Consider the following 13,832-nt stretch of genomic DNA (forward strand, 5'->3'; position numbering starts at 1 on the left):
GATTTAACATTATAAGGCATAGATACTGTGATATCCAAGACAATAAATAGTAAACATATTCATTATTATCTATTTTTAAAATGTCAGTTATCTTAGAAGTTATTTATTTTCCAATGTTGTGGATATTGAAGTTAATTTCTCTGATTAATGTCAAAAATCGTCTGCTGTAGGGAAGAAGGGCTGATATCCTTTAACTTTTTGAAAGATTGTAGGTAAAGATTTCTTTGGAAACCTAGGAACCACACAGAAGGGGACTTGAATTATACTAAAAATCAAACTCCTTTTTCAGGAAGATCAAGGGACCATAAAAGAGCTTTGCCCAGCCTGGAACACCCCTTTCCTTAGTCCTTATCTGTCTCAATTCTTTCTTGAATGTCTATTGGTATTCACCTTCTCCAGAAAGTTTTTTGGATTGCCTGGCTAACTCAGATCTACATTTCTATAGTTCAAACCCCTAGCACTACAGTTTATAAACAAAAATATCACAAAGGTTGGTTTGCTTGTCCTCAGCATATAGTTAATAGGTGTTTGGTGAATGAAAAAGTTGTCAGTTGGGGCTATTGACCTTCAGAGGGGGAACTGTTATACCTGCTTGCTAATAGTCAGAAACTGTCTAGCGGTAGTAGACATTCTCAATGCCTATTAATTATTTTAATTATTTAAGAGTACCAAGAAAGAAGAGATAAAAGAAAGAAAAAAGAAAGGGAAAGGGAAAGGAAAGGAAAGGAGAGGAAAAGAAAGAAAATTTAGTTGAGTAGGGTTGACAAGTCTCTAAAAGCAGGTCATGGTGCAAATTCTTGTGTGCCTGACACAGAAAAAATAAGTAGCTTACTATTGACCAATGGTAATTTCATTCTTAAATTAAGACATAGGCAATGAAACGTAGACCACGACCATATTTTCTCTCTTTGAGTTCTACATGCATGAAATGAATCTTTGAGGGACATTCCACCGGGCCAAAGTCTAGGCTGAAAGATCTTTTAAAAGGTATAAAAATGAGAACTATTTTAATTTTTTAAAAATTAAGAATAGGCTACAAGAAGTTATAGCAGAGAAAAGGTAAAGAATTATATCCTAAAGTATGAATCACATGTGTCTTGAGTTTATGCATTTTTAAAGTTTAATCCCTGAATTGAACTAGAATTCACCATCTATTAATTTTATTCTAAAATCCCCCTCTAATTTCATAAGCCACTTTTACAAGCTTTTGGTTTAATTTATAATTGTGTAAGAAAATTGTGGTTCTTCAAATCATATTAAAAAAAATTTAAACCAACCAATCCAAACAACAAAAAACAAAACGAGAATGTACAGAAAGACATAGAGAAAGAGATTGACAAAAATGGGAAGGCATCTAGAATTCATGTTGCATAGAAACTTGGGCTGGAAAAATAGGACTGAAATGGAATATGATTGATAATTTCACAAAGTAGGCACAAATTGGAAGTCAACACAGGCTGGCTTCATTTCAATATTGATAACTTTCAAAGCATCAGAGCTGTGCAGCACCAGGCAGAAGGACCTCATGAAGGAAGGCACACTCATTACTGGAAATGTTCAAACAGGGCCTGGGTGACCACCTCTCTGGGTGTTGGAAGACCAAGACTTTGAGAAGTCATTCGATGAAATTTCTTCTAATTTTTAGATTCTATAGAATGTACTATCCCACAAAGGACATGGGAAAACACCTCTCTATTTCCTTATTCTTTCATTTTCTCATATCAAACCAAATAGAATTGATGAAAATCTTAGAATGAATAACAGAGAGTATTATGACACATTTCCTAAGTAGCTAAAATCTATAATGCTCCAAACAGAATAAATGCTAGGCTCAAATCCCTAAATCAGATGGAGAAAGGAAAATATCCAGGTCTATCTTTTATAAAATTTAAAATATTATATTTGATATATTGATGATTTTCTACCATTTTATTAGCTATAATGGTTATTACAGTTATGTTTTAATATGTCTATATATATATATGTTCTAAAAGAAAAGATGAGTTTAAGTGATGCAGGACTTATTAGTTCTGTAGAACATATTAACCATTGCACTATTTTCTCTTTTGTACTTATTAAGGAACTAATTGTATATCATACTGAAAAGAAGAAATTATAAGATCTAAAAACAGGCCTAACTGTCCAGAGGCAGAAGGAGATAGGTCCCATGGTGCTGACTTGTACCTTGTTAGGGTGGTTCACTAAGTCGTGCTTATGGGGGTGTTTGAAATACATTTTCAATTAATTTAACAGGTGTTTATGTGCCTTTAAGGGATCGAGGGTAGAAAGGGAAACACACTATGTTATTTTTTCACTAAGAGTCACAGTCAGTGGGAGAAACAGACAGGTGAACCTAGAATTACAGTATGTTAAGACAGACACAATAATAGAAGTACATCAAATTGCTGCAGATCAGAGAGGAGGGGCATGTATTCCGAAAGGAAAGTCAGGAAGGCTTCATGGGAAATGTGAGATCTGAGCTCCAAATTTGGAAGAGTGAATTCATGTGGGCTACATGAAGAGGAATGGAAGGATTCCAGCAGTAGAGTGATTCAGAGGTATCAGTCTGATACTGTCAGGTAACTGATGCTGCAAGAAAGTGCTGGACCAGTCATGAAATGGAGAGTGAAGCAGGTGAATGGACAGCTGGGAGCTCAATAAAATGAGTTGTTGGCTGGAAGGGGAGGGCATAAAGGTAGGGTTGAAATAGGACCGTTAAAGGCAAGCCTGATATAAGAGTGGGTTGAAGGGCAGACTGAGAACTAATCTTCAGAATATTACTTTTTTTTACTTTTATTATATAAAGCTTTCTCTAGTGTGTGGCTTCATGGCTTTATGGGTCATGGAATGTCTTTCGACCAGCATCAGACACCCAGGTGGCAGCCTCAAATAGCACTGCCTGTGTCCTGCTGGAAAAGCCAGATGTTGGCTTATTACTTTTTTTGCATGAATTTTATAAAATTGCAGAAAATTCTGGGGAAATGGAACTTTGATTACTCATATTTTTCTGCCCATGGGGAAGATGTGATTTTAGAAGAGATGAAAGATATGATATACTTGATCATATGTTATTTTTCATGATATATTGTTGATTATATGCAGTAATAAATTTAAAAGTAATAAGGAATCAATGCTTTATTTCCATGAAGAGGGATCTTAGCTGTGGTTCCATAAAGGTGGCCGGGTGTTTTTCGGGAGGATTGTGGAGATGGGTGGTAGCCTTCTGCTCTTGGTTGTCTTCTTGCCTGGTTGCTCACTATTCCCTTTGCTTTTATTTCTGTTTATTGATTTAATTTATAATTGATATATTATGGTTGTACATATTTTTGGGGTAAGTGTAATAATTTGCACATGTACACAATGTGTACTGATCAAGTCAAGGCAATTGGGATATCCCTTTCAGATTCACTCCAGGGCAGATCACCTGTGCACATCTAATTGAAGCAGGTGACCTGGATGGCTTTTAGGTTCACCTTAGCCTGACTAAACTTTAGCCTTCTTTCTGATGGCAGCCCCTGGTCTCTCTTTTCTTACAGCGTTCATTTGTTGTAGAAAACTTGCAACTCTTTCTGTGCTCCTTTGAAATGTAAATCTTTGAAAAAGCCTCTTGCCCATTTTGTAATCCTGAATTGTTTTTCTCAAGGAGCGGAGGGTCCTCCTTTTGAAATGCAATTATCAAGAAAAATAGAGCCCCCATCTTTCTGGCTCAGTGTGGGGATAGGAGCCTAACTCCGATAAGCAAAAATTAGTGAACACAGAGGGCCTAATTGCATTGACCAATTCCCCACAGATGACTCCTGTCCTTTTCCACTAGGTCACCTCAGCATTTAAAAGCTGTTCTAACTTTGGTTTCTGCAGAATTGAGTTCAGTCTGTTTCCCTTATTGCCATAATCTTGGCCCCTAATGCAATAGGTGTGGAATAAATCTCCCTTACCTGTTTAACTTGTCCACTGCAACTTTTCTTTGACATACGGTATGCCTAGAATCACACTAAAAGCTGGCCACATAAATCTATGGCCAAAAGAGGGTTCAGTATAAGGTGAAATTGGCCCTAGCAGCATGTGTTCATGCTAGGTGACTGGAGATTTTAGAAACCTAGGTAATGAACATAGTGTCTCTCTCCGAGTTCTGTGTGCACAAGGTGAATCTTTGAGGGATGTTCCACTGGGCCAAAGTCTAGGCCAAAAGATCTTTTAAAAGGTGTAAAAATGAGAACTGTTGGGGCAGAATGATTACCTGTGTGAACTGAAAGTAAATATAGAATACTGGGATGGGACTGAAGGATGGAGATAATTATTCCGCTGCACATTCAAGGAGTTAAGTTGTTGTGTTCCGCCCCCCCAGAGATAAGATGGAAAACTAAGTCATATATGGAACAAATCTCTTTTTATGATGGTAAAGTTTCTTTGAACTGCTTTTATGCCTTCCAACTAGTGAAGATAATTGGATAGGTTATTCAATGATTCTTATATGACAACTTTGCTTGCAAAAACAAAGTGGGTCAAAAATGCAAATATAGCATTCTGCTTTAATGCAAAGATGGGAAATAACATAAGCAATTATCTGACAAATGGCAGCTGTTTAAACTGCAGGGTACTAAACTGGTATCTTAGCAGGGGTGTCATTATCTATAGGCCATTAAAAGTTTGTTTCTTTATTATTTTACTTTTATTGGCTTTGGTTTTAAAAAGGGAAAGATAAACTCCCCAACTGAAGGCTTTAATACTTTTACTATATAAATGTTGCTCTATTACCAAAAAGATATCTTGTTATTTGATTAAAGTTCTCAAAAGAGTAATCTCAACTTTTTTATTATTTCTATTTAGAGATAAAAAAATAGTTGAGTGTGTATTTGTGTAACAGCCAAGTTGAAACTTTTATGTTGACATTATTCTTGCTGAAGTTTATCTTCACAATTCATATAAATTGGTGATTGATGAGAAATTTTAATTTTTTAAAGTAAAATTTGGATGCGATTAGCATCTCAGGACAGAACATTCTTCATGGATAGAATTCTGTCTACATGGAAGTGGGCAGATAAATGGGGCAAACTGTGGTGGAATGGCAAAGGAGGTAAGGTTACTTTCCATTGCTCCCGTTTATTTTATTTTTTTCATTAACTCCTAAGCACCATCTCTCTCTTTCATTTCAGGTATTCAGTATCCTGCTAATTGTAATCCGATCTCCCCTGGAGAGAAAATGGTAATTACTTTCAGGTTCATGAATACCAATTGATGCATTTACCTCATTATTTTCTTTGATATGACAGCTACACTAATAGATCAGAACAAAATGTGTCCATGTAGCATCTTGAGTTCAGCAAGTCACTTTGCAAGTTATCTCCAATATATTTGGGTTAGCTATAGAAATAGAAGCTAGATGCTGGCACCTGTAGATAGATTAATAATCAAATGTCTGCATTCGTAGAATGACTACTAATGAACTGCTGTCAACAAGAAGAAAAAAGTTTGATTGGTGTAAGAAAAAAGTTTGTAGCTGTGTCGCTTCTCTCTTTACTATGTTCTTAAATGAACACATATGGGCAGCGTGTGGTGGCTCACGCCTGTAATCCCAGCACTTTGGGACGCTGAGGTGAGCAGATCACTCAAGCTCAGGAATTTGAGACCAGCCTGGGCATCATGGCAAAACCCCGTCTCTACAAAAAAATACAGAAAATTAGCTGAGCATGGTGGCGTGTGCCTGTAGTCCCAGCTACTTGGGAGGCTGTGGTCAGAGAATCACCTGAGACTGTGAGGTAAAAGCTGCAATGAGCAGAGATCAAGTCACTGCACTCCAGCCTGGGCGACAGAGTGAGACCATGTTTCAAAAAAAAAAAAAAAAAGGAAAAAGAAAAAAGAAAAAGAAAAAGAAATTAACATACGAGAAATACACTTTTTTTTTGGTATGATGTGCAACCTAGAAGGAAAGTGAGCCTATTGGGCACAGGGGCATCAGGAGCCACTGAAAAAGTTGTCAGACTGGGAAATTGTGTTATGCCTAATAATATTACTTTTATTAAGGATGAAAGTAAAATCCTACACTGGTGAACTCAAATCCCATGAGAGTAGGGACAGACATAGCACAAAGCATGCAAATGGAACTGAGATTTTAACTGAAAATACATTTAATATGAATCATCAGTCAGATATGATCGCTATAGAGACTAGTGCAACTTTGGTTAAATTAATAGAAATGTACTTTAGAGAATGATGGAGGCATTATCCTTGTCTTTTCTGTGTGTCAGGCAACACTTTGCCGACTACTTTTAGTCCTAAGTGCCACAGTTTAAGGGAAAAGTGCACAAATTGAGGGCAGTTAATGGAAGGAGCTGGGGAAGAAGACGCCATGCTGTAGAACTTTAGGAAGCATTGGAGCTATTTAATTTGATGAAATGAATGTGCCTGTGTGTATCTGTGTGGTTAGAAGCATGAAATGGGTATATTGGAAGAGCTACATATCAAAGGATGGTTACCTGCATTCTATTTAGATCCAACAAATAGAATTAGAAGAATTAGACGAATTAGAATTAAAGAGTGCATAGGGCTGGGTGCAGTGGCTCATACCTATAATCCCAGCACTTTAGGACAGGGAAGCAGGAGGATCACTGAAGGTGAGACCAGCCTGGGTAACATAGTGAGGCCCCCATCTCTAAAGAAAAAAAAAATGAGGCGGACATGGTGGTACATGCCTGTAGCCCCAGTGACTCAGGAGGCTGAAGTGGGAGGATTGTTTGTGCACAGGACGTTGAGGCTGTAGTGAGCTGTGATCAGGCCACTGCACTCCAGCCCGGGCAACAGAGTGAGACCCTGTCTCAAAAACAACAACGACAAAAACAAAAACAAAAACAAAACAAAACAAAACAAAAACAGAATCAAAGAAAGTACTCTAAATGGGGACATTCTTTTGTCTAATAAAATCTTAAGGCCGGGCGTGATGGCTCACTCCTGTAATCTCAGCACTTTGGGAGACCGAGGTGGGTGGATCACCTGAGGTCAGGAGTTCCAGACCAGCCTGACCAATATGGTGAAACCCCATCTCTAGTAAAAATAGTACAATCAGCCGCGCCTGTAGTCCCAGAATTGCCTGAACCTGGGAAGTGGAGGTTGCTGTGAGCCAAGATGGCGTCACTGCACTCCAGCGTGGGTGACAGAATGAGACCATCTCAAAAACAAAACAAAACAAAACAAAACAAAACAAATGAACAAACAAAACCCCAAAAAACTTCCATAAATTTCCTAGCTGATTTAGGGTAGAACACAGTTCCTTATGCTGGATATGTGAGCACACATCTCCAAGTGATTCCTGTTTACATTTCCAGCTAGATTTGATGCTTTTTTAGTAGACTTTCAAAATCTCTTTTTTAGTAAACTTACTTTTTAAGTAAGTTCTTTTAGTAAACTTTCATAACCTCTTTTCTGAGATGTTTCTTTGCACTTCTGTAAGAAAGTTCATGGCAACAGCTTGTTTAAGAATGTGTCGGGCTGGGGCGCAGTGGCTCACGTCTGTAATCCCAGCACTTTGGGAGGCCGAAGTGGGCGGATCATGAGGTCAGGAGATCGACCATCCTGGATCACACGGTGAAACCCCCTCTCTACTAAAAATACAAAAAAATTAGCTGGGTGAGGTGGCGGGCGCCTGTAGTCCCAGCTACTCAGGAGGCTGAGGCAGGAGAATGGCGTGAACCCAGGAGGCAGAGCTTGCAGTGAGCCGAGATCGCGCCACTGCACTCCACGCCCAGCTTGGGCGACGGTGCCACACTCTGTCTCAAAAAAAAAAAAAAAAAAAAAGTTTCTTCTATTACTGGAAGTGCTGACTACATATCTTATGTTAAAGTTGCTTAAATGATCACATGATTTTTATTGGTAGTATTTAATTAGAAGTTCCATTTGTCTTTTCTTTAATAGCCTCATTCAACCTCTGTCATTACAGTTGTTATTGCTATCATATGACTTGTAAGATAATTCCAAATATGTGGATAGAAAGTAAAAGTTTTAATGAGTCACTAAAAGATCTTTTTGATGGTTCTTTCATGTTTTTGTCTTGACTTGCAACTCTAGAAGCTGCTCACTTTCATGATTTTGTCTGGAATCTGGATGATCTTTTGCCTGGACAATGGTCAACACGCAATTTGGCTTTGAAGAGTCGGTCCCACAATCTCAATTGTGATACAGAGAAGAGCCCACATTTCTACTCAGATTTTTGCTATAAAGATAGACTTTGTATCTAAAATAATAAAGAATTAATTGATACCTCACGTAAGTTGAATCATGCAATCTGTCCTTCTGTGACTGGCTTATTTCACTTAGCATAACTCCCTCTAGGTCCATCTATTTCACCTATATGATGTATCTAAGATACTTAAATGCATAGAAGCTGAAAATAGGATGGTGGTTGCTAGGGGTTGGCAGGAGGGGAAGAATGGGGAATTGTTGCTCAACAGGTATAAAATTTCAATTATGCAAGATGAATAAGTTCTAGAAATCTTCTGTACAACACAGGGACTATAGGTAACAATATGGTATTAGATACTTAATAATTTGTTAAGAGGATAAATCTCAAGTTGACTGTTCTTATCACAAAACAAAACAACATAAAAGATAATGACAAAAGCAAAACATAAAAGAATACAAGGAAATTCTGGGAGGTGATGGATGTGTTTAATAACTTGATTTCGGTGATGGTATCTCTGATGCATGACTTGGTCCAAACTGATCAAACTTGCAGTATGATTTTTCTGTATATTAATTATACCTCAATAAAGCTGTTAAAAATTAATTCATGCTGATATAAACTTTAAAAAATTTGAGATGCAATTAAAATGCAAGATTTAAAGAAATGTGAACACTGGTTGAAAATTAGTGAGAAAACATCTAATTCTGCCAGTCATCTCTGTTTCTCATTTATGTCATGCTACTTCTATCTAGATCAGAGCAAACTCATTCTGAAACTGTCTTGCTTTTAGGTTCTGTCTTTCCAGGACCCACAGCCAGGAGCTGCTTTCCACTTACAGACACAAGTGGCTCGCTCACTCTTCTAGGTGTTAGCTAGCAGGGGCAGAGCTTTCTCAGGTATTTTAGGATTTGTTGTTGGAAGGTCTCTGCTATGTTCCTGAAAATTCATTTTATTCCCTTTTTCCTTTGCGACATAGAAAGAGGAAGAAACAGTTACGTGGATTATTCTGTGTGAATCCTCTTATAATTTTTATCACCATAATCACCAGCTTCCCTGCAGTTTCATTTCACTTTTCTTTTACCTTATTAGTGTGTTATTGTTAATTTAAACATAAAGATATGACTTACTCATTAAACACTGCTCTGCTGGTTCCCCTAGCAATGGTCCTAAAAGGTTTCCAGATCATTTACAAACCTACATCTAATTCAGTCTGATTTTAGTTACAGTCCAAGCTTATTATTACATACATTTTAAAGTATATTTAAACATAGCATCATTTGTAGTTTAAAAACAGAGATGTAAAATAACTTTGAAAAGAGGAAACTGAAGCTTTGTAATCATGTAGATACACTACCTGAATGACTTACTGATAATTTCACTTTTTAAGTATCTTTTACTAAAATTAGTCCGTATGTTTTTGTTTGGTTTGTAAGGTGTATAACTGAGTGTCAGATCCTTAAGGGCGCTCAGTCCTCATGGAGTTTATAATCAAGTAAGAGTCAGGTGATCATTTCACTGCCATTAAAATATTCATCAAATATAAATGACATTCTTTAAATTCACCTCTGTTAGACTGACTCACTGAAATCAAACCTTGTCATTCCCTAGGGAACATATTCCAATTTATGGCCAGGATGCTGAATGCTCACAGCTAGTAAATTATTTTTTACTAAGTTGCAGTGAGGCACCTGCTTGCTAAGAATTAGTTGTTGGTTCCCAAACCTATTTATGCCAGTTGTATATATTTCTGTAATAATATATTATAAACAAATATTATAGAAACTAATGACCTTGTGAATAAAAGAGTGTCTTATTTCTATGAAGACTAAGTTGAAGTCTTTTGAAAGGTTATAATAAAGGTAATAAAAATAATCATATTAAATTATGTGTGGGCAAGATGACTACAAAAGATTAGAGAAAATCTTAAATTTTCAAAAGGTTATATACTCCGATTATTGTAAGAATCTTTAGATTTCCATTGTATTTAAAGAAAATACTGAAGCAAACAAGATGTTTTAGGACTTCAACCAGCAGATTCATTCTTTAATTTAAAAAGCCTTTGTTAGATATAAGTACACTGGCAAATGTATACATTTTTAGATAAAATAAAAAAATAAAATGTATATGTTTTTGATTTTTCCTTTTAACAAACTTTTAAAATTAACTTACTATTAGCTTTGCCCATGTATACTAAGAGGACTTTTACAATGACAAGTAAGAAGAATACATTGATGATACGTGTTTTGGTTCAGACATTTCCAGAGCCATGAAATAGCATGAAAAAAAAAAAAAACAGAACTCTTCAAAATAGAATTTATTCCCTTGAATTGGAGTCAAACTTAGAAGCATCCATCAATGGATGAATGGATAAAGAAAATATGGTGTATATATACAATGTAACACTATTCAGTCTTAAAAAAGAAGAAAATTCTGGCATTTGTGACAACATGGATGAACCTGAAGGACATTAGGTTAAGTGAAATAAGCCAGGCATAGAAAGACAAATACTGGCTGGGCATGGTGGCTTATGCCTGTAATCCCAGTACTTTGGGAGGCCGAGGCGGGCAGATCATGAGGTCAGGAGCTCGAGACCAGCCTGGCCAACAAAGTGAAACCCCGTCTGTACTAAAAACTGGGCATGGTGGCGAGTGCCTGTAATTGCAGCCACTCGGGACACTGAGGCAGGAGAATCACTTGAAACCGGGAGGCAGCAGTTGCAGTGAGCCGAGATCGCGCCACTGCACTCCAGCCTAGGCAACAAGAGCAAAACTCTGTCAAAAACAAACAAACAAAACAAAACAAAACAAAAAGAAACAAAGAAAGACAGACAAATATTAGATGATTTCACTCATATGTGGAATCCAGAAAAGTTGAATTCATAGAAGTAGAGAGTACAACGGTGCTTACCAGAGGGTGGAGGGAGGTAGGAGGAATGGGGAGATGTTCAAAGGGTAAGAAGTTTCAGTTAGACAGGAGGAATATGTTTTAGAGATTTATTGTACAGCATGGTGACTATAATTAATAATGCATTGTGTATTTCAAAATTGTTTTAAAAAGATTTTAAATGTTCTTACTGCAAAAAAACAGCATGTGAGGTGATAGATATGTTAATTAACTTGATTCTTATGTAAACCTATATCAAAATATCACATTGTACCTCATAAAATATATAAAATATTACTCATCAATTAAAGGTAGGTTCAAGGAGTTACTGAAAGGCTTTGGTTGATAGTTTTCAGCGTATTTTCATAATAATGATCTCATGTGGAATACAGAGAGGGACTCCTTCAACAGCTCACAGGAAAACAGCTGTGTGATTCACAGGAAGGTGGGTCCTTTTAAGTTTAAAACGGAGTTATGTTGGTGGTGGGTGATTTGTTCTGAACGTAAATCTGGGATTGTTCCTAAATTATTAACTCCTCAATGACAGACGTTTTTGTGTTTCTCTTGGCAAGGGGCAAAAGTGCTAAACGAGAGTCACAAGACTGCCAGGTTTAAGCATTATTAGCTTGACTCACTCAGTGTCACCACTGTCAGCTGGATACAATGGGTAACACCTTCTCTTCTTATATGACAGTCTTGTTTTGGGATTGAGACAATGCAATGGAGATTAACATGCAAGACAGAAAGTCCTATGTACAATGATGTGTTTTATCTGCTGGGACTGGGGTGCAGTACACTTTTGACAACTTTTGTCCACACACGGATTTCAGAGAGGATGTTTCTTTGTTGTGTCCTGTCAACATATATGAGACAAACTGCAGATTCCTCTTAAGGGAGCTGAACATTAATTCATTGATAGCCCACTTTTTTTTTTTTTCCAACCCCGTGAGGCACAGCATTATTGTAGAGTATAATAAATTCCTCTTCAAAGGTTTTAGCCTGTAAAGTGTTAAGTACAATGAGCTCTGAGATCCTCTCCAAAGAACCAATGCATCTGTATGTTCATCTCCTCTGTTCTTTGTTCTTCATTTTAAAGTTTAACTTCCTCATTCTCTTTGTCTCCTTGCCCCTAGTTTCAGCAAGCAACCCCCTCCTAGCCTGTATCACCTGCTCCATTCTGAGTCACCCCTGGTCACCTGCTCTGACCTGAGTTCTCTGAGTCACCTGTTCTGTAACCGTCCTTTCCACCAAACTACTCACCCTGCCACTCCAGGTCGTACCTCTGCTCTCTTTAAAATAGCCAGTTGGAATTAGCTTAGACTGTGTGGTCCAACCCTAGCCAATAGGGGAACAACACAGCAGTAGGGGTTACCTGCATCAGGGATAAGAACCCCTTCTCCTCCCTTGTTCAGGTGTCCTCTGGCCATTACTCCATTCACGAATGGCACCCTTCTATAGAAGTAAAAATTGCCTTGCTGAGAAAATTAAATTTATGTTCGAGTGCTATTTCTTTTGTGGCACTGAAAATTTGTTTCTAACACTATTTTCTCTAGCTAAAAGAAAGAATAGTCTGAATTGTCATTACTGCACAAGGGAATCTGCTGCCTCTTATATCTATGTAAAGTTTTACTTTGCCTTCTGATATGCCGATTGATGTCTAAAAGTTCTTTTCATCTTATTTATTAATGATTTTGTCAAAACTACCTGAAAGTGCATATTCTAAGATATGCAATTGTATCCATTATAACTAGATGGATGATAAAGTCTCATTAAGAAAGACAATTGAAAACATGCTGTCTGGTATGATAAATACTCTTTTTTTGGAGGCAAGCATTAGCACTGAATTCTTTTTAGGTCTTTTTAGTTTTTTTTCTTTTGCTTAATTTCTGTTAAATAGTGAAATTCTGCTATACATAAAGTATATATTGTAATATGCCTCTCTTCAGGAACCTCTTGCCTACTTCCTTAGCATATAAAACTATTTCCACCAAAAAGATCAATTGAGATGAGAACATTAATTTATTTAGGGGGATGTATGTCAATGTTGCTCTCATATTAGGTGCTACTATATACTACTGCTTAGGATCATCAAAAAGTAAATTAATAATTCTGTAGTTAATATGGAATTTTAGATTCCACCTAAAAACAAAATCTGTTATTTATTGAGAGTTTACAGTGTGCCAGGCTCTAGAACCTAAATAGATAATCTCACTTAACCCATTTATCAACCCTATTAAAGGTAAAGAAAGAGAATTATACAGGTTGTATTTGACTTAAAATTATTATTGCAATTTAAAAAATAGATTTAGGGGAACAAATGCATTTTTGCTACATGGATATATTGTGTAGTGGTGAAGTCTTGGCTTTTGGTGTACCCATCACCTGAATAGTTTACACTATACCCAATAGGTAATTTCTCATCCCTCACACCCCCACCCTCCCACCTTTTGTAGTTTCCAATGCGTATTATTCCACTTGTATGTTCATGTGTGTACACATTGTTTAGTTCCCACTTATAAGGGAGAAAATGTAGTATTTGACTTTCTGTTTGTGAGTTATTTCACTTAAGGTAATGGCCTCCAATTCCATCTATGTTACTGCAAAAGACGCAATTTCCTTTTATGGCTGAGTAGTATTTCATTGTGTATATGTACCACATTTTCTTTATCCAGCATCCATTGATAGACATTTAGATTAATTCCGTGACTTTGCTATTGTAAATACTGCTGCAATAAACATACATGTGCAGGGGTCTTTTTTTTTTTTTTTTTTTTTT

The sequence above is a fragment of the Mandrillus leucophaeus genome, unplaced genomic scaffold, assembly GCF_000951045.1.
Source record: "Mandrillus leucophaeus isolate KB7577 unplaced genomic scaffold, Mleu.le_1.0 Scaffold81, whole genome shotgun sequence".
In the NCBI taxonomy this organism is placed as follows: domain Eukaryota; kingdom Metazoa; phylum Chordata; class Mammalia; order Primates; family Cercopithecidae; genus Mandrillus; species Mandrillus leucophaeus.